At 55.3% G+C, this 25,385-nt stretch overlaps 1 protein-coding gene across 3 annotated transcripts in view; it reads left to right on the forward strand.

Annotated features, from left to right (window-relative positions):
- The window catches only part of SBK1 (SH3 domain binding kinase 1), a 56,351-nt gene that overhangs the window by 17,142 nt on the left and 13,824 nt on the right, over positions 1-25,385 (forward strand). For 2 of the 3 annotated variants that reach the window (XR_011471290.1, XM_070413432.1), the window contains exon 1: positions 15,467-16,346. The exons of the other annotated variant lie outside the window; for it this stretch is intronic. The gene's annotated coding sequence lies outside the window, so the exon portion shown is untranslated. Of the gene's footprint in view, positions 1-15,466; positions 16,347-25,385 lie in introns of those variants that run through there. 3 annotated transcript variants of the gene reach the window in all.

A 25,385-nucleotide genomic window follows, 5' to 3' on the forward strand; every position in this document is an offset into this window, starting at 1 on the left:
GAAGTGGGAGTGAGGGCTGCCCGTGTTTCTTGATCCTAAGCTATGGGCATGTTTAACTCAAACAAATATTAAAACCACATTTACAGAAGGAGATGACCATCAGAACAAAACAGACGGGAGGTGGCAGAGCAGAGGCAGGAGGCAACTCCCTCCGGAAGCTTTGCCCTGTGAGGGGCGGGGGGGGGGGGGGGGGGGGGGGCATCACAGGCGGAGGTGGAGGTGCCGGCGGGGTGGTCCTGGGACAGAAGGAGGACGGTGCGGGGCGAGCGAGGGGAGTCCTGAAGAAACAAGGTCCCTTCAAACGCAGGGGAGGGGCTGGCCTTGGGAGGAGCCCGAGCGTGTGAGGAGCTGGGGGGCGGGGGGTCCGTGCTTCCTCGGCAAAGGGGGAGCCAGGTGTGAGGGGAGAGGAGCAGGTGGGAAAGGGAGATCCAACTCCTTGCCATGCAGAGTGGGTGCACCCGCCGGCAGCACAGGCACCAGCTGTGGGCTGGTTGGGTGAGCAGAAGCTCGGCCTCCCCGAGATCCCTAGGAGATTCACAGGCAAATTAAAGTGAGAAGCGCGACCAGAGAGTGGGAAAGCAACTGCTGGCATCGAGGGCTGCGGGCGGCAGTGAGCGCCCCTTCAGACCATGCATCGGAGGGCACAGTCCAGCCTGGTGTGGGCGCTCCGGGCGGTGCTGGCTGGCGCAGTGTAAGCAGCGAGCAGGATGGCTGGTGGTCTGCCAGGCAGGAGGGGCTCCCAGGGGGCGGCTGGGGTGATGGTGGGCAGAGCCCGAGTGGCTGGAGGTGGGCGGTAGTGTCAGAAGGCGGCTGGTGAGCAGTAAGAAAGCAATGGGGGCAGTGGAATGGGGGTCTCCATGAGGTCAAAGACTGTTGCATGTGGGTACCAGAGCGAGTGAGGAAGAGGATGAACGGGACCCTAGTGGTGTGGCTCAGTGGATAGAGCTTTGGCCTGGGGACTGAAGGGTCCCAGGTTCCATTCTAGTCAAGGGCACACGCCCGGGTTGTGGGCTCGATCCCCAGTAGGGGGCGTGCAGGAGGCAGCCAATCAATGATTCTCTCTCATCATTGATGTTTCTCTCTCTCTCCCTTTCCCTTCCTCTCTGAAATCAATAAAAATATATTTTTAAAAGGAAAAAAAAAAGAGAGGATGAACAGGGATATAGGGAGGACAAAAATAGAGACCTCAGGGGGTTGGGGTGAGGTAATTCTGTCTGGGTATGAGCTGGGAGCAGCGGTCAGGGAGCCGCAAGGCCTGCTGTAGGCTGCCCGAGACCAGCTCCGTCCTCTCCCCTGAGGTCTGTACCTCAAATAGCTAAGGACAGTGAGATGAGACAAGTTTATTTGCTCTGGGTGTGGCCTGGGCATCAGGGTTTTTAAAGCTACATTTATAACATGGAGCAGAGTTTGAGAAACACGGTTGAAGACAGAGAACCATGCTCTGACAGAGAGAAAGAGACGGTCGGGGGAGCAATGAGAAGGCACAGGGGCTGGCATGGGAGGGGGTGGTGACCAGAGAACGTGGTCTTGGGGAGCAGCTGGTAAGGGGCGCATGTCCGGGTTGGAGATGAGCTGATGGGATGTTGTGGTCTTCCCCTGTTGAATCAGGGAGTGAACAGGGTGAGAGAGACAGAAAGACAGAGACAGAAACAAAGAGACACAGACAGAAGACAGAACCCAGGGCTAAAAAAAAAAAAAAGAAAGAAAGAAAAGAACCAACCCAGGGCCCATTGTCCGTCCTGCACTGAGGCGGAGAGGCCACTAGAGGGAGTGCTGCACGCACACATGCAGGACTGGCCCCAGCAGGCAGCCGGTGGTACAGTTCAAGGACTTTTTCTGACAGCTTCTATGTTCCAAGTTCAGATTTTGCAGCCACGTCCCCAGGGTTTAACTCCAGGTCCCAGTATTTCCAGGGCCCCGTGCCCTTGGCCAGGTTACCCGACCATTCCGTGACCCAGTTCCACCAGCGGTCCAGGGGCCCAGGGTCGCCCCGTCCTTCCTGAGGCTGGCGGGAGGATGGATGAGGCCCAGGCCACGCTGGGGCTGGCTGGGCATCCTGGTGGCGGAGGAGGCTTTGCCACCGCCCCCATCTCTCTCTGCTTCTCCTGCAGCCCCTCAGCCCAGCCCTGCCCTGCCCAGGCCAGAGCCAGAGCCAGAAATGGAGGCCAACCTTCTTGATTAGGGCCGTGGTCGGCAAACCGAGGCTCTCGAGCCACATGCGGCTCTTTGGCCCCTTCAGTGTGGCTCTTCCACAAAATACCACATGCGGGCACGCAGGTACAGTGCGATTGAAACTTAGTGGCCCATGCGCAGAAGTCGGTATTTTGTGCAAGAGCCGGTATTTTGTGGAAGAGCCACACTCAAGGGGCCAAAGAGCCACATGTGGCTCGCAAGCCGTGGTTTGCCGAACCACAGTTTGCCGACCACTGCCCTAGGGAATAGGAGCAGTTATTATTCCCGTTCCACATCAGGAGAAACTGAGGCACAGAAGACAACTGCCTGTCCAAGGTCATGTTGTCAGTGAACGGTGGAGGTAGGATTCAAACCCAGGCAGTTTGCAGCCAGTTTCACACAAACCTCTGGGGGCTCAGAGCTGGGCTCAAATCCCCACTCTGGGTTAGTGCTGTTTTCAGCACTAAGTGAGAAAGCGATGGCCGGTGCTGGGCATGGAGTACTTGACATTGAAAAAATGCTCCCCTGCTTCCTTCCAACCCGAATATTACTTGGCTGCCAGAGTGGGGGCTGAACTGAGAGTCTGGACCTGTTCCACCTCCAGACTGTGGCCAGGCTGCGGTGGGGACTGGGAAAGGTGGGTGGATAGGAGAGGGGAGTGGGCTTTAACTGGCCCCTCCAGGCCCCACTGCCTCAGCTTCCTGAGGCCAGAGGAGTAGGGGAGGGAGGGGGTAGTTTGGGGAAAACCCTGAGTCTATTGGGGATGCTGATCCAGGCTCTGGCCTGAGGCCCAGCTGCCTAGGGCAGAAAGCCTGGGGACAAGCCAGGCAGGCGAAGCACCTGGACAGCAGAGCTGGGAAGGAAGAGGGCCTCGGGCCAGGCCACCCTCCGGCAGAGCCAGGGGCCAAGGTACTGGGAGGGCCCTCACAGGCCCTCAGGCTTGAACCCCAGCCCACTGCACCTGGACTCCTCCCTGCTCTAAAGCACCACACAGCACTGCCTGCCTCTCAAACACCAAAGCCCTATGGCGGCCCCAGACAGGCTGTAGTAAAAGTAAGGTGGTTACCGAGGCGTAGTCTCCCACCTGCCAGTGCAACTGTAACTAAGAGCCAATAGTTACTGAGCACTTTTCATGGGCTGGACCAGGTCCTCGGCCCTTTGCATGCTTTAACTCACTCGCCCCGATGACCCTGAGGTCTAACCAAGTTATTTAGCCCACCTGTGCCTCAGTATTCTTTCCTGTAAAATGGGGATAACGATAGCTAGCTCCTACCTCCTAGACCCATGGTCGGCAAACCGCGGCTCGCGAGCCACATGCGGCTCTTTGGCCCCTTGAGTGTGGCTCTTCCACAAAATACCATGTGCGAGTGCGCACGTACAGTGTGATGGAAACTTCATGGCCCATGCGTAGAAGTCGGTATTTTGTGGAAGAGCCACACTGAAGGGGCCAAAGAGCCGCATGTGGCTCACGAGCCACGGTTTGCCGACCACTGGGTTAGGGAACAGCAGAGGCTGAGGTGGGGGTGGCCTCCGTGCCTCGGTTTCCTGCTCAGTCTTGCTGTTGCTCTTGTCTTGTAAACCTCACCGGTGGCTCATCCTGGCCTTGGTCTCACCCTTCCGGCTCCCAGACCAGCACCTGCCCTCGCCTGGTAACCAATGTCACTGCCTGGGGCCCAGGTGGCTTAGAAGGGGTGCTTCTTCCCAGCCATTCTCCTAACTGCCCCTCACCCCCTCCTGCCAGGCCAGTGGTGTCCTCATCCTCAGGTGTGCAGATGCCCCACCCCACCCCCGCCCCCTCGAGGCTGCGGGCCTCTCCTACCCCAGCAGCCTCTGTTGTGTCCTTGCTCTCACAAGGGTCTAGCCAGCTCTGACTTTTAAAAAATGATTTGCCAGTATTTAAAAACTCAGGGTGTTGCATCCTAAGATCCGGATTTCTAACTTCTCTTGACAAACTGGAAGCTCTGAGCATCTGAGTCCACATTCCCACATGACAGCGGTGGGCCAGAGTCCACATTCCCACGTGACAGCGGTGGGCCAGAGTCCACATTCCCACGTGACAGCGGTGGGCCAGAGTCCACATTCCCACGTGACAGCGGTGGGCCAGAGTCCACATTCCCACACGACAGCGGTGGGCCACAGGGGAGGGGAAGCCGCCGTTCAGGTGGGCGGGGCTCTCCCGTTTACCACGGTCCCTGCCCAAGCTGTGTGCCCACTCACAGTGCCTCCTGGCCCCTGCGAGGATCTCAGTCACAACCTGTGTAGGGAGAACTGTGGGAACTGTGCCCAAGAGGGTTCATGCCAACATGTCCACACTGCAGCCTTGCAGCACTGGCTGCCGGCGGGCAGGAGTGCAGAGAGGGAGGGGTGGGATACCCCAGAAATGAGAGCAGACCCTCAGGGACAAGGGATTCTGGAGACCAGAGAGCTGCTCGGGGTTCTCAGCTGTTCATAAAACTTCATGGTCCAGCTGCTCAGGGCAAACTGCACTCGGGTGTACACACACACACACACACACCACCCCACTGTCCAGTCCGTCAGCAGATCCTGCCACTCCTCGCCTCCTCTGCTCCCCTTGCGAGTAGCTGTCTTCTCCCACCTGGCTGGGTGCAGAGCCCTCCTCACTCCACTCTTACCCCCCACAGTCTGTCTTCCCACAGCAGCCAGAGGAAGCCCACTGAGGCCTAAGACATGCCTCCCACCTCACTCGGGTCAAAGCCCAGGCTCAGGTGGCCCTGAACAGACTATCCCCCTCGCCTCCAGCTCCTCCCAGGCTCCCACCTGCAAAGGCCACGACTCCCCCCATGAGCCCCAAACGGGACAGTGTGTGCGTGGGGAGACACCCCAGCATCCACTCTCCTCGCCGGACTGGTCTGCCCTCCCTCTGCAGCTACTGCCTTCCGGGGTCCACCCGTGGCCCCACAGGACTCAGCCACCTGGGGATGGTGAAGCGAATCCCAAGCGCACTCAGGCCTCGGGGCCTTTGCACTGCTGTTCCTCGGGCTGGGTTACTGCACCTGACCCCACCCCACAGGCCCACAGCACAGGGCTCCCGCTCTCACCTTCTTCAAGCTTCTGCTCAAAGGTAGCCCCTGCGAGGACCTCCCTGAGCGCTCTGTCCCCTCCTGGCCTCATCGCCTCCCTCACACATCCCTTGAAGCGTCTCTCTCATCAAACATTCCCTGTTTGTTGTTTTCTTCCCTCACTAGAATGGATGAGGGTAGGATTCTTCTGTCTTGTTTATCGGAAACAGTGCCCAGCACACAGGAGACACGAGATAAATATCTGGTAATTGAATGAATGAATGAATGAATGAATGAATAAACATGTAAAATGAGGGCCATAACAGTGCCAAGTATGCGCAGGTGCAGGGGCTGGGGCCTGAGTCAGATCCTGTGTGTCGCACGGGGTGGCGGTGCAGTCACACAGGGCCGAGGACCTGGGGTTTGGCGCTCTGTGGTTGGCATCTTGCAGTTCCGGTCATTTCATCTTTGGGTCTGTAAGTGACGTCTGATGGGACAGTGGAGCGTGCCCCAGGAGCATGCCGCCCTCCCAGGTCCTGGCTGGCTCTCGGCACCCACTCCTTGCCCCCACCCAGTCACCGCTCTGTCCTTCGTCTGGCAGGGGCCTGGGGTGAAGATTCAGTGTCAGGTGTGCAATAGGGTGGCCTGGGCGCCTGCGAGGACCTGCACTGGTCCCTCATGTATCCCTGTGCCCAAGGGAGCAGGACATTAGGTAGCAAATAAGAAACACCATGACAGCCCAGGCGGTGTGGCTCAGTTGCTTGGAGCGTGGGTTGGTACACCAAAGGGTGTGATTTCCTGTCCGGCACATACCCAGGATGAACAGGACCCTGGCCGGTTTGGCTCAGTGGAGAGAGCATCAGCCTGCAGACTGAAGGGTCTCGGGTTCGATTCCGGTCAAGGGCACATGCCTGGGTTGCGGGCTCGATCCCCAGTGGGGGGCACAGGAGACAGCCGATCAATGATTCTCTCTCATCATTGATGTTTCTATCTTTCTCTCCCTCTCCCTTCCTCTCTGAAATCAATAAAAATATATTTTTTTTAAATTTAAAGAAACACCATGACGGCCTGAGAGAGAGACCTGGGCAGGAAGGAAAAGCCTGTTCCTGCTTTCTGAAAGGGACCCTCCCCCTCCCCATTCTGTGTGTACCGGCCCTGATGTCAGGTGCTCACACCTCACAGATGTTAAGTGCTTCACCCCTGGGAACTGCTGCTGTCATTCAGGACCCTGCAATTAGAGAGAAACGGCCCCAGCAGAGAAAGCCCTCCGGCTCCTGAGACAGGCCAGGAAGAGAACATTCCCCGTCCCGTGGCCCGTTTCCGGGTCTGCATGTGAGCAGGGGCTGAGGATGAGCCGGGCGAGCCTCTTCCTCCCCGGCCTCAGTGGTCTCATCTGTCAGCTGGGTCCCTGCCCTGCACGTCTCCCTCTGGCGGTGACAGTGGGTGTGCACGTGCTTTGCCAACGAAATCATGGGTAGAAGTGCAGGTGGTGGTCATGGTTCCTCTGAAGGGTCCCTGGGTCAGGGCTCGATGTCTGCCCCCCCGAAATGTCCAAAGAGGGTCTAGCTTTAAGCCTTGAGGGATGGGCGACAGGAGACCAGGCCTGATGGTGACTTCAGGCCCAGGCGTCAGCAGCGTACATGGCCCTGAGGAGGTAACTGCAGACCAGACCCTCGGTGGCTGCAGCCCCTGGTGGTCCCCGCAGGTCCTGGGAGTGGCCTCAGTGGCCTGCGACCCCAGTGGTATCTGCAGACCTCGAGGGCACCCGGAAGCACCGGGCATCTCGTTCCCCTCCCTCCAACCCCCCCCCCCTCCCAAGCCCCCATCTCTCCCAGCCTAGAATTTGAACAATTCTCCAGGATCCACTTAATTAGCCAAGCTCGTTAACTCCCACAGGCTTCTCCTCCCCACCTAATTAAGACTTAATTAGGGCTTACAGGCGGCTCCACCCAGCCCCCTCCTGCTCCTACCCTGCCTGCCCACCTCCTCCAGGCCCCTGGCTCAGCCCCAGGCAGGGCACAGGGCATGGATGAGACCTCCACCTGTGTCCCTCCCTTAGCCCCAGGGCACCAGGACAGTGCCTCCCTCCCGAGCAGCCCTGAGGCTGGAGTGCGAAGGGGGACAGGGAGGTGGGAGGGGAGAGGGATGGAAATGTATAAAATGAAATCGGATGTGAGGAGGAGGTGAGGCTGGCGTGGATGGATGGGCTGAGCAGCAGGCGGTTAGGGGCCTGGATTCTGGAGCCTGCCTGGGTTCGAGTCCCAGCTAGTGTGCAAACGTCAGCGACCGCTTCATTCTGACTTAGATACATAATGACCATACCACCTCAGTGTTGTTGTGAGGTTTAAATGAGTTGATAGGGGGCAGACTAGAAGGGGCCAATGAGGGAGGGGGGAGGGGGAGGGCGAGAAGGGGACATATGTAATACTCTCAACAGTAAAGATTTTAAAATGTTTAAAAAATGAGTTGACCTGCGTAAAATGCTCGGAGCCCGCCTGGCACAGATCTGTGCTGTTACAGAAGCGGGTGGGGAGGAACGGAGGTCCTGAGGGTGAGGGGCTGGAGGCTGGAAGGGAAAGCCAGAGGGTGCTGCTCCTAGGCGTCAGGGGGACCCCCAGGCAGCTCTGAGATGCCAGGAATGGACAAGGCCTGGGACCTGCACTTGGGCTGCTGACTGGGAGGGGCCCCGGGCCTGAGAGAGGGCAGAGGGATAAACAGCAAGAAGGGCTCATCCCCGGGTGTCCCGTTCCCTCGCCAGGACCTCTGCACTCTGTGCCTCAGCTTCTCCACCTGGGGGAAGGCCTCGCCTTGGGGGGGTACCTGGCTTACTCTAGATGCCTAATAAATGTCTAGAGACTCAATCCTGAGCAGGGAGATGGTATGAAAAGCATGTGGGCCCGGCCAGTGGAGCTCAGTGATTGAGCATTGACCTATGAACCAGGAGGTGATGGCTCAGTTCCCGGTCAGGGCACATGGCCAGGTTGTGGGCTCGATCCCCAGTGGGGAGTGTGCAGGAGGCAGCCGATCAATGGTTCTCTCTCATCATTAATCTTTCTATTTCTCTCTCCCTCGCCTCTCCTCTCTGAAATCAATACAAATATTTAAAAAAAAAAAAAAAAGAAAGAAAAGAAAAGCATTTGTGGGGAGGAGCTCAGCTGCCCTTGACCTGCCCTGGAACCAAAACAAAGCAAAGCAAGAGGGCTGTGCTGGCAGCAGGCAGGACGCAGGTCGGACACAGGCGAGGCCTCCTGGAGCTGGAGTGGAGGAGGACAAGGTCTGAGCTGCTGGGCAGGCTCCGGGGAGAGATGGCCCGTCAGCCAGTGCGTGGGAAGAGGCAACATGGGGCCCTGAGCACTGGGGTGGCCCTTTGCCTCTTTATCTCACAATGTCACCTGTTTGGTGTGATTAGTGTCGTGTGCCCCCCCCCCCCGCCCCCCACGCGAGTGGAAACTCCTGCAGACGAGGATGGCCCACTCAGCCCACCCTTTTATCTTAAAGTCCTCACATGGCAGGTCCCCATGAACAATGGGAGTGAATGGATGCATGGATGCCTCAGCCGGGAGTCCAGAGGTTCCTGATGCTTAGAGGGAAAGGGGCCCCATGTGGCAGCCCAGGCACCCACTCTGCACGCTCAGCTATGAGCCCCCCAACCCCTCACGGGGCCCCAAGAACAACCACCCTCAGGGGGCAGGAGCTGGTCTCCAAGGATTCAAGGACTCCGGGGAAGGCTGAGCTCCCGCTGGGAATCCCCTCGCACAAACTGGGATGCTGAGGATGCAGTGACTATGGGGGCAGAGAGGAGGCTCTTGAATTTACCCCTGCCTTTTTAAACCCTTCAGAAACCCACAGTTATACTTGGTGCAAAGAGCGTGGGGTCGCAACTGATAGCGACCCAAGTCCAGCTGACATAAGCACAAAACGGACTCTTGGGTGGCACACTGAAAAGCCCAGCCTTCAGGCCTGGCTGGATCCAGGGGCTCAAATGATGGCAGGAGGTTCTGACTCTCCATCTCTTGGCTCTGCTGTCCGCTGTGTTGGCTTCCTCCTCCAGAGGGTCTCCCGGGGAGCGGCTCCAGGCCGACATCCCACCCTCTGCCAGTGCAATGGGGAGGGAGTTCCACCCAACCGGCTTGGCTTGGGGCACAGATCCACCTCAGACACAATCACGATGGCCAGGGGCTGCGCTGCAGGTCGCCCCTAGAGCCGACCAGGTAAGCCCCTCCATCAGAACCCCTAATGAGTACAGAAGGGTATGTCAAGGAATGTGGGTCCCCGAAGGAACCCTGGGTTCTGTTGCTAAAAGATGGGGGACATCTGATGCTGAATAGCACCTAACCCCCACCCCCAACCCCCTACCCCGACCCTAGGCCCCAGGGCCTTCTCTGCTCCAGCCTGCTCTGCCTGCAGCCCACAGCACTGCCTTCCCTCAGCAGCTCCCACCAAGGACCGACAGGAGCCGGGGTAGAACACATGAGCTGTGCACTCCATGCATGTTCTACACGGTCTCTGAGAGCCCCCATGGGGTTTGCCGCCAGTTGCTTGCCTGGTAACCTGCCTGCTAACGCGCCCCTGGTCACCGCCTTCCTATTTCTTCTCCACTGGCCTCCCTGGGATTGCCCGCCAAGTCAACTGTTTGCTCTCAAACCGGCTTGTGCAGGGTCTGTTTCTGGGAAATCCAAACTAGGACATCTTCAAAGCCAGCCCCAGGGGGTGTACCAGACAGCGCTGTTTCCTCCCAGAGGCCTACGGTCCCGGGGGTGCCAGGAAGGCGGCCTGTTCCCCAGGGGACTGGGGACTGGACCCACTCTGAGTAGCCCTGCCTGGGATCTGAGGGTCCCAGAGGGTGCCCCCCGCTCCCCGGAACTAAAGACAGTAGAGAGGAGAGGAGACCCATCCAGGCCTCACTCCACACCTTCCAAGAGAAACAGCTACATCCCGTCCCACGGGCACCAGCATTCAGAGCCGCCAGAGCAACGGGCACGGATGGCAGGGGACCAGGCGGGCGAATGTACTCCCCGCTCCCATGCTTCTCCGAGTCAGAAATGAGGTCATTTTAGATGGTTCTTGGACCTGGTTTTAGGAAACAGAATCACACAATGAAAACGTTATTTGGGGTTTTCTTCAAAGATCCCATTTAAAAACTTCCAGCCCGGCCGGCGTGGCTCAGTGGTTGAGCATCAACCCATGAACCAGGAGGTCACGGTTCAATTCCCAGGTAGGGCACATGCCTGGTTGCAGGCTCGATCCCCAGTGTGGGGTGTGCAGGAGGCAGCTGAGCAATGATTCTCTCCTATCACTGATGTTTCTCTCTCTCCCTCTCCCTTCCTCTCAATAAAAATATTTTTTTAAAAAAATAAATAAAAATAAAAACACTTCTACTGAATAGGCTTTAATTACTTGGACAGAAAATACAGAAAAGTGAAAACCTGTGCAGATCCACAGCTAGAATCAATGTAAACATTTTATCATAATTGTGTCAGATGTTTTTAATTAAAAAAAAAAAAAAGAAAGAAGTGACAGAGGAGGATGAATTTCCGTTATCGGCCCCACCCCAGGCCCATTTCCTGCATTTTGTTCCCAAGGGCAACACCCCGTTATTGAGGAGATGTTCTCCTGGTATCAGTCGTATCTGTCGGCAGGCTTTTAGCTGCAGAAACAGAATTCCCTTCAAAGCAGCCAGTCCGACTCAGCAGCTCCGCGCGGTCACAAAGGGCAGGCCCTCCCTCCCCACTCGGCGGGCCGGGGGCGGGCGCTTGCCAGCATCAGTGGCTTCCTGCTGGCCCGGCCACACTTGCATTTCCACATCAGAGGTGAGAACTCATCAGAACTCTCACTGGAACACCGTGTTTCTCACTTCAGCAGAAACTCTCCAAAAAGGCTCGGAGAGACTCAGAGCTCCCTTGCCCCGGCTGCTGTGCACCCGGCGGCGCTGCCCGCTGTCTCGCCTGACCCTCGCAGGTTCTGGAGGGATTCCTGGTTTCCCTCCTCAACAATGACTTAACCGGGGCTCCCTGGGGCCCTGGAAGCTCCCGCTGCTAGCGGAGCTCCTGTCAGCAGCTTCTTCTGTAACCTTCGCCCAAAATGTCATCATCTCCAGCTCCCTACACCCAATCGGCTCTGAGCGGCTCAGTCACCTTGCCACCAGGGTCCCTGATTATGCTGTAGGGGCTGGTCACCAGCAGCAACATCCTGGGCATGATGGTGGCCATGGGGGAGGGGGTCTTCCTATACAACAAGACCTTCATAATGCAGACCAACAAGCCAGGAACACCTCTCTCTGTCATGATCTCTCTCTCTCTCTCTCTCTCTCCTCTATCCCCTCCCTTCACCCTCTCTAAAAATCAATGGAGCTGGGCCAGCGTGACTCAGTGGTTGAGCGTTGACCTACGAACCAAGAGGTCACCTTTTGATTCCCAGTCAGGGCACATGCCCCGGATGTAGGCTCGATCCCCAGTAGGGGGCATGCAGGAGGCAGCCAATTGATGTTTCTCTCTCATCGATGTTTCCATCTCTCTCTTTTAAAAAATCAATAAAAATATTTTAAAAATTGATTTCAGAGAGGAAGAGAGAGTGAGAGAGATAGAAACATCTATGATGAGAGAGAACCATTGATCGGCTGCCTCCTGCACACCCCACACTGGTGGCTGAGCCCACAACCCCGACATGTGCCCTGATCAGGATTCGAACCGTGACCTCCTGGTTCATAGGTCGACGATCAACCACTGAGCCATGCCTGCCGGGCTGAAAACATTAAAAAAAAAAAAAAAAGAAAGAAAGGAAAGGAAAGAAAAGAAAAGAAAAGAAAACATTTCTTCCCTCTTCCTCTTTCTCTAGCCTCCCTCTACTGCTGGCCCTATGACTCATACTTCTCCATTAGTTTGTTTGAGGCAATAAGGCCTTACATGAAGAGGATTAGAACAAAATTAGGGTGAAATTTGAAACTTGGGAACACTGGTGGCACAGGGAGGGGTGAGAGAGGAAAGGGAGATGTAGAGGAGGTATCTTGGAGGATCCCTTGTTTGGGGAATAAAATATTCTAGACAGGAAGCGAAGTGTATAAGGCGCAGAGGTGTGAGAAAGCAGATGTTTTAGGCACACTGGCTGAGGTCAAGGCTGAATAGAGAAGAGGCGGCTTCAGTAGGAGACCCCATAGGCTAAGGGGTTGAACGCCAGGATAGTTACCCTAGAGCAGTGGTCGGCAAACTGCGGCTCGAGAGCCACATGCGGCTCTTTGGCCCCTTGAGTGTGGTTCTTCCACAAAATACCACGTGCGGGCGCGCACGTACAGTGGGATTGAAACTTTGTGGCCCATGCCCAGAAGTCGGTTTTCCGAAAGGAGATAGACGAAACAAGTATACCTGATGAGTGTGGATGGGAGAGTTGGAAGGGGTCAACCTCAGCGAACGTACCTCAATCAGATTGAGGACGTTTTTAGCAAAGGCCAGCTCAGGAGTACCCTAATTAAGTTAATAACAATGTACCTACCTAAATAGTTTAAGTTTAAAAAATTTGGCTCTCAAAAGAAATTTCAATCATTGTATTGTTTGTTTGTTTTTTATTATTTTTTTTATTTTTATTTTTTATTTTTATTTTTTAAATCTTTATTGTTCAGATTATTACATTTGTTCCTCTTTTTTCCCCCCATAACTCCCCTCCTTCCAGCTCCCACCCCACCCTCCACCCTCACTCCCCACCCACTGAGTTCATCCATAGGTGCATGATTTTTGTCCAGTCACTTCCCGCATCTCCCACACCCCTTTTCCCCCAAGAATAGTCAGTCCATTCCCTTTCTATGTCCCTGATTCATTATAGTCACCAGTTCATTCTGTACATCAGGTTATTTATTCACTTGATTCTTAGATTCATTTGTTGATAGATGCATATTTGTTGTTCATAATTTGTATCTTTACCTTTTTCTTCTTCTTCCTCTTCTTAAAGGATACCTTTCAGCATTTCATATAATACTGGTTTGGCGGTGATGAACTCCTTTAGTTTTTCCTTATCTGTGAAGCTCTTTATCTGACCTTCAATTCTGAATGATAGCTTTGCTGGATAAAGTAATCTTGGTTGTAGGTTCTTGGTATTCAGCACTTTGAATATTTCTTGCCATTCCCTTCTGGCCTGCAAAGTTTCTGTTGAGAAATCAGCTGACAGTCGTATGGGTATTCCCTTGTAGGTAATTGAGCCTCTTTCTCTTGCTGCTTTTAAGATTTTCTCTTTGTCTTTTGCTCTTGGCATTTTAATGATGATGTGTCTTGGTGTGGTCCTCTTTGGATTCCTTTTGTTTGGGGTTCTCTGCGCTTCTTGGACCTGTAAGTCCATTTCTTTCTCCAGGTGGGGGAAGTTTTCTGCCATTATTTCTTGAAATAGGTTTTCAATATCTTGCTGTCTCTCATCTTCTGGGACTCCAATGACTCTGATATTAGTCCGCTTAAAGCTGTCCCAGAGGCTCCTTACACTATCTTCACACTTTCGGATTCTTTTTTCATTTTGCTTTTCCAATTGGGTGTTTTTTTGTCGAATCTTTGGTTTGATTCTTGTGCTCCTCTGGTCTGCTATTGGGTATAATATTCTTTATTTCAGTCCGTGTATGCTTACTTTCTAATTTCTTTATCGTAGCATCGAGGGTCTCATTAGTTTTCGTGAGGCTCTGCACAAATTTATGGCAAGCCCTCAAAATTGCGATTCTTAGCTCCATATCCTCCATTTCTGTCATGTTTTTTTGTCTCCGCATCTTTTATGCTTTCTTGGTGCACCCCCTTGTGGTCTCTGTGCGCAGTCTTGTTCTAGCCAAGCCTTAATTGTTGTAGTTAACACTAGAGGGATTTGACCACCAGGCCGACTGGCCCATTGTATTGTTGATATTTGGCTCTGTTGACTAATGAGTTTGCCGACCACGGCCCTAGAGGTAACTGGGAGTCGTTGGCATTTTTAAGGAGAGGAGCAACCCAATCCACTTTGTATTTTACAGAGCTGATGGGCACATACGAGTTGGGTTCTAGAAAAAGAATAAAAGTCTAGGTAGAGGCAGGAGGGAGGCAAGTTAGGAACTAAAACATTGTTCTCGCTAGCAGAGGTTTCATACAGATGGCCCATGAGCCAGATTCGGCCCAAAAATGTTTCATTTGGTCCATTCAGTATTTCTGAATTTTGGAAATTTAGAAGATGTTTTGTTAGAATATGGCTTCCCTGCTTCTGCTGAAAAAATTATCTGTCCATGAAGGGCCCACAGTGCTCCAGTTTGCTTCACCCCCACCACTCCCTACCACCTGACACCTGGCCCCAGTCACTAAGGTATGTGACCTGTAAGTACTTGAGTTTGCAACCTCTCGCTCTAAAACTTTTAGAAAAAGTCAAGGTGGTTGGGAAGAGTATGCTGGGTGAAAACAAAAAACTCCATCCCTGAACAAAGAGTTGGAAGAAATAGAGAAGGCATGGGGTTTGGGGGAACTTCCTCCTTAGGGAAGCAGTGTTGCTGGGGCTGCGTGGATGAGGCTAAAAAGGAGACAGAACGATGTCCCTATCTCATCTCCATCCTCATCCACCGAACAGACCATGTCCCTGCACACCTGGGTGATGCCCTTGCACATGGTGCTCCCTGTGCCTGGAATCCCCTTTCCTCCCTTCCGTCTGGTGAGCACTGCGCATTCCAAAATGTCACTGCCTTTTACAACCGGTGGAGAGGCGGCTGGGGCTGGCCATGACCCCCAAAGCCCCAGTTTGTGACCTCTTCTCTGGGTAGGTTGTTAGTTCTCGAGGTCTGGCTCAAATAGGATGGATGGAAGCATAGATGGGTAGCTGCATGCATGTGTGGATGCATAGGTGGCTGCATGGTTGCATGGGAGACAGAAGAACGGATATAAATGAATGCATATCCTATTGCAGAGCTTCGATGTTTTCCTCCTTGAAATAGACACAGGCTCCGCCCCACAAGAGCAGACTGGGACAGTCTGGGACAATCTGGTCCCGCAGGGCCAGGAGGATGGACCAGGTCACCCTCTCAGACTCCCCCGAGTCCTCTCTAACCTCGTTCTCGCCCCCTCGTGGGCTCTGACCTAGAAAGACGGGATGGGAGGATAGAGAGGAAGCCCACCGGCGCTAGGACCCAGCGAGGCCGGAAAGCGGGGTGGGGGCGCCGCGCGCTGCTCCCTCCGCGCGGGGAGAACCGGCGCCCCGCGGCGCGCGGCGGGTCGGCGCGGCGGGAGGGAGAGCGCGCGCCGGGCGAGTGCGCGTGCGCAAGGGCGCGCACCGAGCGGGACGGACAAAGGGGCGGCGGCGCGCGGCGCGGAGGGTGGAGCCGCGAGCCGGGCCGGCAGGTGCGCGCGGGGCGGAGGGCGGAGCCGCGATGCCGCGATGGAGCGCAGCCCGGGCGGGCGCCGGGACCGGGGCCGGAGCGCCAGGCGGAGCGCGAGCCCGAGCCGCAGGCAGAGCCCGGACCAGGCCGGCGTCCGGGACCGCGGGGCCGGGCTGCTCGTAGCGGCGGCGACGGAGCCCCCCAGCGGCTGAGGGGCCTCCTCCCAGCCCTCGCGGGCGGCCGGGGCGCCGCGAGCCCCCGCAGCCGGGGAGCGTGGGGATCCCCCACGACATCCAGACCCAGAGCACCCCAGGAAAGCGGGGGGAGGCCTCCAGAGCCAACACAGAACGGCTCCCCCGCCGGGGACGGCGAAGACTTTCTCCGTGTTCAGGAGACAGCGACGTCCCTACGGTGCCGCGAAGACTCCCCTCTTCGATCCGGGCGACCCCCAAGACCGAGAACGCAGTGACCCTCCTGTCCGGGAGCGCGGCGCCCCCTCTCAAGATCCCGGCCAGTACAACTCCACACCTCAAGGCACGAAGACCCGGCTCAGAGCGCCCTGCATCAGGGAGCCCTAGACCCCCCCAATTCCGGCACACAAACCCCAAATCTAGGGACCTGAGGACGGAAGAGCTATTCCTCACCAGCAAGAGGCCTCGGGGACACCCCTACACACACACACACACACACACACACACACACACACTCCCAAAGCTCCAGGACCCGGGCGACTGAGCCCCTCGCGGCGCCCCTCGCATCCCCGCCGGCGGTGGAGGCGCCCTGAGCCCCCGGGCCGGGCGGACGGAAACCGAGACGGCGCCCAGGCCCCCCGCCGCGGCGTCCCCGCGGCCCCCGCCCAGGTAAGCCAGGCCCAGGTGAGCAGCAGCAGGTGAGTGGCCCCCGAGGCCCCTCGACCTGCAGGTGGGGACGGTACTGTCGCGTGCGCTCTGCCCCCTCCCCGGCGTCGCCATGGAGCCGAGGCTGAAGGACGTCTCTTTGTGTCTCGCTTGGAGGAGCCGCGCCCCCTCCTCCCTTCCCCCACCCCTCACCCTAGCCTTGGGGTTCGGGCCGAGCTCCCCGGCCCCAGGGAGGGGTGATGGCAGAGCACCGTGCGCCACGGAGAGGGGAAAAGAGGGTAGAGTCCCCCCCGCCCCTCCCGCACCCTCCTCCCCCCCAAAAAACACACACACCTGAGAGCCTGGAGCAGTTGGATCCTCTGTCTTTGGAGTATTTGTATCCCTCCACCCCCTACCCCCCATGGCCAGGCTGAGTTCTCAAGTGAAGTCCCTCCTGGGAGAGGATTTGGGGGTGTTCACAGGTCAGGGGACCCCTCGTGTGTGGTCCTAGGGTGATGGCTGGGGCTTGGGGTGTGTGTCTTTGTCTGTGAGAGGGCAGGGAATGGGTGTGTTGGAGAGAATGGGTGGGAATGCCTTCTTTTCTCTGTGACTCCACTGCCCCCCAGCCAGGCCACAGTGGGGGGGTCTTCACCCAGGCCACCTGTGCTCCCTGCAGGACAGGGAGGGGGCAAGCCCTTTCCAAAGTGAGGCACTGGTTCTGGGGAGAGAGGGTGGGAGTCTGGATGAAGAAGCCATTTCGGGTCAGGCTCCTTTCTGTCCCCTGGTGCCCCAGGGGCCGCCTTCCCTTCTCCTGACCTGACCTCCAAAACACCCAGGGCCAAACCGATTGGGTCAGCTGTCCCGGACACCAAAGGGCGTTCTAGGTTATCACGCTAGCTTTCCAGGATGTATACCCGGCAGTGCCGCCACCGGGCCCTGCCGCTCATGGGAAGATGAGAGGCGGGGGTGCTGTACCCTGACATTCCGACATTCTGAATCAGAAGGGGCTGGCTCGTGCCGAGGAAACACTTTGGGGTTTCCACCCGCCTCTCCTCTCTTGCCCTCTACAGGCAAGCAGCAATGCTGAAGGCAGGACTCTGGGTACAGGTAGCCCCGCCAGGAGTTTCTTTGTTCATTTGTTCATACAACAAACTGAATCTAGTGCCTGTGATGCACCAGGCACTGGAGTCAAGGTTCTCTTTCTCACTTCATCCCATCTTCTTTCCTGATCCTCAGACCCCTGGGGTGTTCTCAGTTTGCCCAGGCCACACCTGAAGCCCTTGATCCCCATCCTGCTGCAGACTTGGGGTCCCTGAGGCTGCGTGGCCAATTCCTCCTTCCCCCTTTCCAATACCAAGTTCCCACACCCCATCTGCTGCTGGCATTGACCCAAGGGGGAGGATGTGGTCAGCAGGGGAAAGGGTAGGAGTTGCTTCTGGCCGGATCTCTGGCAGCCCCTCCTGCAAATTCAAGGACAGTTGAGGCGACGCCCCTCAGCACAGGCTGTGGGGGAGCCAGCTGCCCTGAAGACTGGGTGATCTTGGGCAAGCGTGTGACATCTCCCAGAGATGACAGAGTGAGCCACTCACTCACTCTGTAGCTGGAGGGGCGGATGTAGATCGCATTTGGGCCTCAGGAAGCATCCAGGTGTGTCCTCTCCGTCTCTGCAATGATTCCCACAGTGGGTTCCCGGGAGCCTAGAGCCTTGCCATATGACCCACAGGCAGGGGAGTGGAGGGAGAGACTGAAAAGCAGAGATGGGAGTCACTGTGACTAGGGGAAACTGTCAAGAGGTCAGAGGGGCGCGGGAGTAAGACCTCCCCTTCTCACTAACTTGCAGTGGCTCCCTGTTGAGTCTGGACTGAACCGCAGTTAAAGCTGTGCAGTGTGGCCCTCAACCGCCTCCCCAGTATCATCCCCCAGTGCTCACTCATCATCCTCTACTTCACCTCTGGCTCATCTCCCTGTCCCCTCCCTCGCTCCCTCCGTCACCTGGTGCTGTTCCCCAACTTGAAAAGGCAGCTCTCTGCCTCTGCCTCCCCTTTTTATCTGGCCTGGGCTCACAGAGTGGGGAGCTGCGTTGGGGCCTTGGAGACAGTAGAATGTGTCCACATGTGCTGTGAGCGTTTGTCTCCACATCTAGACCCTGAGCTCCAGGACATGGGACCAGATCTGTCTTGTCTAGCCCCAGACCCAGCATAACATACAACACATGTTATAAAATACAGCTTCTAGACAAATTTTGATGATCCAAACAGTGTTTTTCCTCATATTTGCATTTGTTGCCAATGCTAAAAAAACACACACAATTTCACATACAAATATTGATTTTTGGATCCTATTGAAAAAGCAGATGATGTGGCGAGCTGAGGCAAGAGCCCAAGAGTGACAGTGCTGACCTTTAGACAGATCACCACACTCCAGCCTGCCCCCGACCCCACCTGGCCTGTTCACTCAATAACATAATAGGCAGCTGGCTCTGCAGGCTTGGGGTGGAGGCCAGAAAGTGTTTGCTCTGTGGGTGACCTTTGCTTGTATGTGTCTTGCACACGGTTATTCTCTACCTCCCCCATGGCCACGTTAGAACATGCACAGAGCAGCAGCCCTCTGGGGTCCTAAGGCTGTGATGAAGTGAGCCCGAATTCCCGCCAGAGTATCAGTAGCCTGGCCCACTTTCTCCTCTTCGCCCATCTTGTGCCCCTCCCCTACGCTAGAAGGGTTCAGCCGCCAGCAACTTGGTTTAACTGTCTCACTTTCCCAGGAGCAAAAGTTCAGGGTCCTAGGCCCAGGTCTTGCTGAAGGTTCTTGGGGGAGAACTACACTCTGGGCTCAGTTTACCCATGCGTCCGAGGGGAATTGGAAGCCATAAGCTTCCTCTTTGTTCTGACTTTCTAGGGCTTGAGACCAAGCTGCTCTAGTTTGAGTCAGGCAGGAGAGATGGGGGGGCTAGATTCAGAAGTCACTCAAAAATATCACATTCCCTAAACATGAGTGAAACCAATGGGCGTTGCCAAGTAGCTGGGCCAGGGGGCAGAGGCCAGCGCTGGGCACCAGGCACTCGGCATGGCCCTGGAAGGGAGTGTGCCGCCTTCCTGGATGAAGGTCTACAGCAGCCCTACGCTGGAGGGACAGCAGAGCACCATAGTTGAGAGCACAGGCTCTAGACCAGGGGTGGGCAAACTTTTTGACTCGAGGGCCACAATGGGTTCTTAAACTGGACCAGAGGGCCGGAACAAAAGCATGGATGGAGTGTTTGTGTGAACTAATATAAATTCAAAGTAAACATCATTACATAAAAGGGTACGGTCTTTTTTTTTTTTAGTTTTATTCATTTCAAACGGGCGGTCTTTTTTTTTTTTAGTTTTATTCATTTCAAACGGGCCGGATCCGGCCTGCGGGCCCTAGTTTGCCCACGGCTGCTCTAGACCTTGCCTGGGTTTGAATCCCACTTAGCTGCTGTGTGACCTTAGGCAAGTCATTTAACCTCTCTGAGCTTGGTTTAATCCTGTGGAAAACAAGGATAATGCCTGCCTCAGGGTCATCGGGGCGAGTGAGTTAAAGCATGCAAAGGGCCTAGGACAGCCGTGGGCAAACTACGGCCCGCTGGCCGGCCGTTTGAAATGAATAAAACTAAAAAAAAAAAAGACCGTACCCTTTTATGTAATGATGTTTACTTTGAATTTATATTAGTTCACACAAACACTCCATCCATGCTTTTGTTCTGGCCCTCCGGTCCAGTTTAAGAACCCATTGTGGCCCTCGAGTCAAAAAGTTTGCCCACCCCTGGCCTAGGACCTGGTCCAGCACATGAAAAGTGCTCAGTAACTATTGGCTCTTAGTTACAGTTGCACTGGCAGGTGGGAGACTACGCCTCGGTAACCACCTTACTTTTACTACAGCCTGTCTGGGGCCGCCATAGGGCTTTGGTGTTTGAGAGGCAGGCAGTGCTGTGTGGTGCTTTAGAGCAGGGAGGAGTCCAGGTGCAGTGGGCTGGGGTTCAAGCCTGAGGGCCTGTGAGGGCCCTCCCAGTACCTTGGCCCCTGGCTCTGCTGGAGGGTGGCCTGGCCCTAGTTCTGTAGTTGAGGCCCTCTTTCTTCCCAGCTCTGTTGTCCAGGTGCTTCGCCTGCCTGGCTTGTCCCCAGGCTTTCTGCCCTAGGCAGCTGGGCCTCAGGCCAGAGCCTGGATCAGCATCCCCAATAGACTCAGGGTTTTCCCCAAACTACCCCCTCCCTCCCCTACTCCTCTGGCCTCAGGAAGCTGAGGCAGTGGGGCCTGGAGGGGCCAGTTAAAGCCCACTCCCCTCTCCTATCCACCCACCTTTCCCAGTCCCCACCGCAGCCTGGCCACAGTCTGGAGGTGGAACAGGTCCAGACTCTCAGTTCAGCCCCCACTCTGGGAGCCAAGTAATATTCAGGTTGGAAGGAAGCAGGGGAGCATTTTTTCAATGTCAAGTACTCCATGCCCAGCACCAGCCATCGCTTTCTCACTTAGTGCTGAAAACAGCATTAACCCAGAGTGGGGATTTGAGCCCAGCTCTGAGCCCCCAGAGGTTTGTGTGAAACTGGCTGCAAACTGCCTGGGTTTGAATCCTACCTCCACCGTTCACTGACGACATGACCTTGGACAAGGCAGTTGTCTTCTGTGCCTCAGTTTCTCCTTATGTGGAATGGGAATAATAACTGCTCCTATTCCCTAGGGTTGTAGGGAGGATTAAAGAACCCCTTACAGGTAAAGCACGCATAGCAGTGCCGGCTGCTTAACTTTTCTCATTACTTCTGCCACACGCTGCGGGATATACAAATGAGCTGGTCTGGCCAGGGGAAGTCGCTGCCCACCACACCGGCTCTCCTCCCTTGGCTTTCACAGTCCTGGGAGAGGCAGAGAATGTCCTCAATGCCTCTGGGTATTGGGATGGCCCTGGGGGGCTGGGGTGTAGGCTACACAGAACAGGGTCGCCGCCTCCTCCTGGTCAGGACCCAGCAGAAATCCCCGCCCCAGGGCAGTCCTGCCATAGCAGGGAGATCCTTGTGCCTGCCAGCTCCGACCCTGTGTCTCCTGGAGGAGCAGCGGGCCCACATTTAACATGGTTTAGTGGTAAAAAGTACCATCTCTAGATCCTGCTGTGTGACCTTGTGCCAGGTGCTTAACCTCTCTGAGCCTCAGATCCCTCATCTACAAAAAAGGTGGATGGGCCCTAACCAGTTTGACTCAGTGGATAGAGCGTTGGCCTGCAGACTGAAGGATCCCGGGTTCGATTCCAGTCGAGGGCATGTACCTTGGTTGCAGGCACATCCCCAGTAGGGGGTGTGCAGGAGGCAGCTGATCGATGTTTCTCTCTCATCGATGTTTCTAACTCTCCATCCCTCTCCCTTCCTCTCTGTAAAAAATCAATAAAATATATATATTTTTTAAAAATGTGGATGGTACTGTACCTACCTTGTAGGGTCACAGTGAGGATTAACTGAATGAATGTGTGTAAAGTGTTATGCATGGCACTGAGTATCCACTAAGGGTTTGCTCTTAATATTAGTTCTCAAAAGCCCTGAGCAGAAGGGAATGTTAATGCCACTTTTTTATTTTATTGATTTGAGAGAGAGCGAAACATCAATCAGTTGCCTCCTGTTCCTGCCCGACTGGGGATCAAACCCACAACCTGACTAGGAATTAAACCTGCCACCTTTTAGTGTATGGGGATGACACTCCAACCAACTGAGCCACACCGGCCAGGGCAGCCCCACTTTTATAGACAAAAAAAACAAACAAACAAAAAAAAATAGAGGCTCAGGAGTGAAGGTCTTTACTCGGGGTTTCCTATCTAGAACTTAGGGAAGATTCTGCCCACTTTTCCCTCATTCACTCACAGTCTACAGGGCAAGACCTGTCAGAAAGACCGAACAGGACCTACCCTGGGCTCCCGCTGCAGTCCCGGGCATATCTGTTGATCAGCTTTCCTGCCCCGACACCTCTGCTCATGTGGGGCCGCCGCAGGTGGGAGCTGCGGATGGAGGAATCTGCACCCGGGACTCAGAAGCCCAGGCTTCCCTCACCTCTTCCCTCAGCCTCACTCCAGGGAGAGTGGTGGAGTCATGTTGTCTCCATCTCTCAGGGCCTGGCACACAGATGGCTTCAGGAAGGGCTTGCTCAGGTCCAGAGTTTGGCGTGCATCTCACTCAGAGCGAAAGGCAGGTCCTGGCTCTGACCTCCGAGGCCCAGTGCATTGCCATTCCCTTTTTACCTCTATCCTCACCTCCTGCCCCTACCCCTTACCCGCCACCCTGCACCCATGCTGGCCTCCTCACTGCTCCCCGAGAGCACCAGGCACGGTCCCCCTGCCTCTGCCAGGAAGGCTCTCCCACCACAGTATCCACACGCGCAGCGTTCCCAGTAGGGCCTTTCCTGACCCCGCGTACAGTTTTATTCCCTACACTGGGAATGACACACATCTCACCTTCTTTGTTACCGTCTGCCTCCAGGCTAGAGCATAAGCTCCTGGAGAGCAGGGCTGTGTGCTTGGCTCATGCATGTATTGCAGATCTGAGAGCAGTGCCAGGCACATTGTAGGTGCTCAACAAATCCGCACTGAGCGTTCTGGAGCCAGGCGGTCTCTCTGAGCCATGTGGAGCTGTGCGACACTGGACACGTCACTTAATCTCCCTTCTCTGAGTCTCGGTTTCCTGAACTGTAAGGTATATACTCTAGTGGGAATAAGACAGTTGTGAAGTTAAGTGAGTCAATATATGTAAAGTGCTTAGACTCTGAGTGTTTCATAAATGTTGGTTGTTATTAATACTTAAATCTGTACCATTAGTATCCCTTTTCTACTGGTAAGAAAATGGGGGCATAGGGAGAGTAAGTGACTTACCTCAAGCTTCATGGCAAGGAACAGTGGTGACCTGGGTCCACCCAGGAATGCCTGAATCTGGGGTCTGGGCTCCCAAGATAGGCTACATCCCCCGTTCCATCCCTCCATAGGGGCTCAGGGAAGGAGGAAGAGGTGAGGGCTGTGGCTAGGGAAGGGCTCTTTTCAGGGAGCCTCTGCTCCCCCAACCATCTCTCCAGTGGCCACCACCTGTCCACTGATGGACACCCCGCCAAGGGCCCTGGCCCAGCAGCCAGTGGCGGGTGCCTATCCTGCCCTTCGCCCTCCACTTCTGTTGCTACCACTGAGTGTTGGGCTGCCCACCTCACACAGGCAACAGGCCCATCCATGCCTCCTCCCACACCCACAGAGGCTGCCACAGGTAGGCTGGGAGTGGTGAGGCTGGGGCTCTCACTGCCCCATAGGGCGCCAGGTGCAGTGGACAGGCCACAGGCTGTTAATCACCACCAAGGATGTGCCTCAGGGGAGGGCTGGGAAGGGAAGGCTGAGAGCAGAGCCAGAAGCCAAGCCTGGTAGGGAGGGCAGTGGGAAGAACTTGTTCCCAGTTTCTATTGCTCAGTCTTGGGACAGTCCCAGTTCTTCCTCTTGGTGTCCTCACCTGGGAAATTTGTGAGCTGGGTCACATGATCTCCAAAGTCCCTCTGGCTCAAGCATGTTCAAGGGCCACTGGAAAGGTATGGATGGACGTATTGCCATTTATTTAACCAAATCTGCTGATTGACACTTGGGTTGTGTCCAGCCTTTCCAGCCCTGGGGGCCTGGGTTACACTCTGCAGCAGTTCTCCATCCTGGCTGCCTCCCCTCCTCAGGCCTCCCCTGGCCTTGCACTTGGTGCTGGGCCTGTTTGGGTGCTGTCCACGCCTGTGGTGCTGAAGACAATGGGACTACCGGGAGGCCTGGGCTGCAAACCATAGACCAAGTGCAGAGAAGGAGATAAAGCAGAGGAAGTTCAAGGTTCAATCCCTGGCTCTGACCCTCACTGGCTGAGTGTGATCTTGAGCAAGTTGCTTAACCCCTTTGGGCTTCAGCATCCTTATCCGTAAAATGAAGATTGAATGGCAGCAGCAATGTAAAGCATTGGCATGTTGAGAAAATAGATGATAATTTTACTCTATTATTTTAGAGACAGTAAAGCATAGTGGTTAAACTTTTGACACTGGAGTGGTGATGCCTGGATTTGAATCCTGGCTCTGTTACTGGATAATCTTGATCTCGTGCCTCAGTCTCCTCATCTGTAAATTGGGATGATTAATAGTCCCTGTGTCAGGATGTCGTGAGGATCAGGTGAGATCATTTACGTGAAGCAGTTGTCACGTGACAGGCGTTCCCTAAGTGCCAGCTGTTATTATCACTTTCCTCCATGTCTGCTGTGCTTGGGGCTGGGGTTAGAGCAGGGGTGGGCAAACTTTTTGACTCGAGGGCCACAATGGGTTCTTAAACTGGACCGGAGGGCCGGAACAAAAGCATGGATGGAGTGTTTGTGTGAACTAATATAAATTCAAAGTAAACATCATTACATAAAAGGGTACGGTCTTTTTTTTTTTTAGTTTTATTCATTTCAAACGGGCCGGATTCGGCCCACGGGCCGTAGTTTGCCCACGGCTGGGTTAGAGGGAGGCAGCACCTTGTCCTGCAGACTCCCTGGCCTCTAGCCCAGCCCTGCCACTGGCCTTCTATGTGATTTTCAGCAAACCACTGTTCTCTTCTGGCCATCAACCTCCGCATCTGTAAAATGGGGCTAATGATACCTCATGCAGGCCCCTAGGAAAATAGCTTTGTTCCTGTAGGATCGCATACAGGAAAGCCAAGATATAAAAAGTTACAACTTCCCAAACACTTAAAGAATTATTCACCCAGCGTTTGTCACGCCCTGACTAAGTGTTAGAAATAGCAAGATGATTAAGGCATGGGGCTTGCTTTCAGGGAGCTCTCGGGTTTCTTGATGAATTGTTAACCCCCTTCAAGGCTCATTCCGGTGGCACCTCCTCCAGGAAGCCACCCGAATCCCTCCTGCCCGTGCCCTCTGGAAAAGCTGGAGCACTGACCATGGCCCTCCTGGCTGCAGGTTAGCTAAGGCCTATTTTACCTGCCTTCCTGATTGGTAAGCTTACCCCCAGATCTGATACATCGCTTGGACCTGCTTGCCTCATGTTAGCACCTAAGCAGTGCCTGGGCTCGAGTAT

This window comes from Myotis yumanensis, unplaced genomic scaffold, assembly GCF_028538775.1.
Source record: "Myotis yumanensis isolate MYYU_CA2020_CCGP unplaced genomic scaffold, mMyoYum1.0.hap1 SCAF_4, whole genome shotgun sequence".
Taxonomy (NCBI): domain Eukaryota; kingdom Metazoa; phylum Chordata; class Mammalia; order Chiroptera; family Vespertilionidae; genus Myotis; species Myotis yumanensis.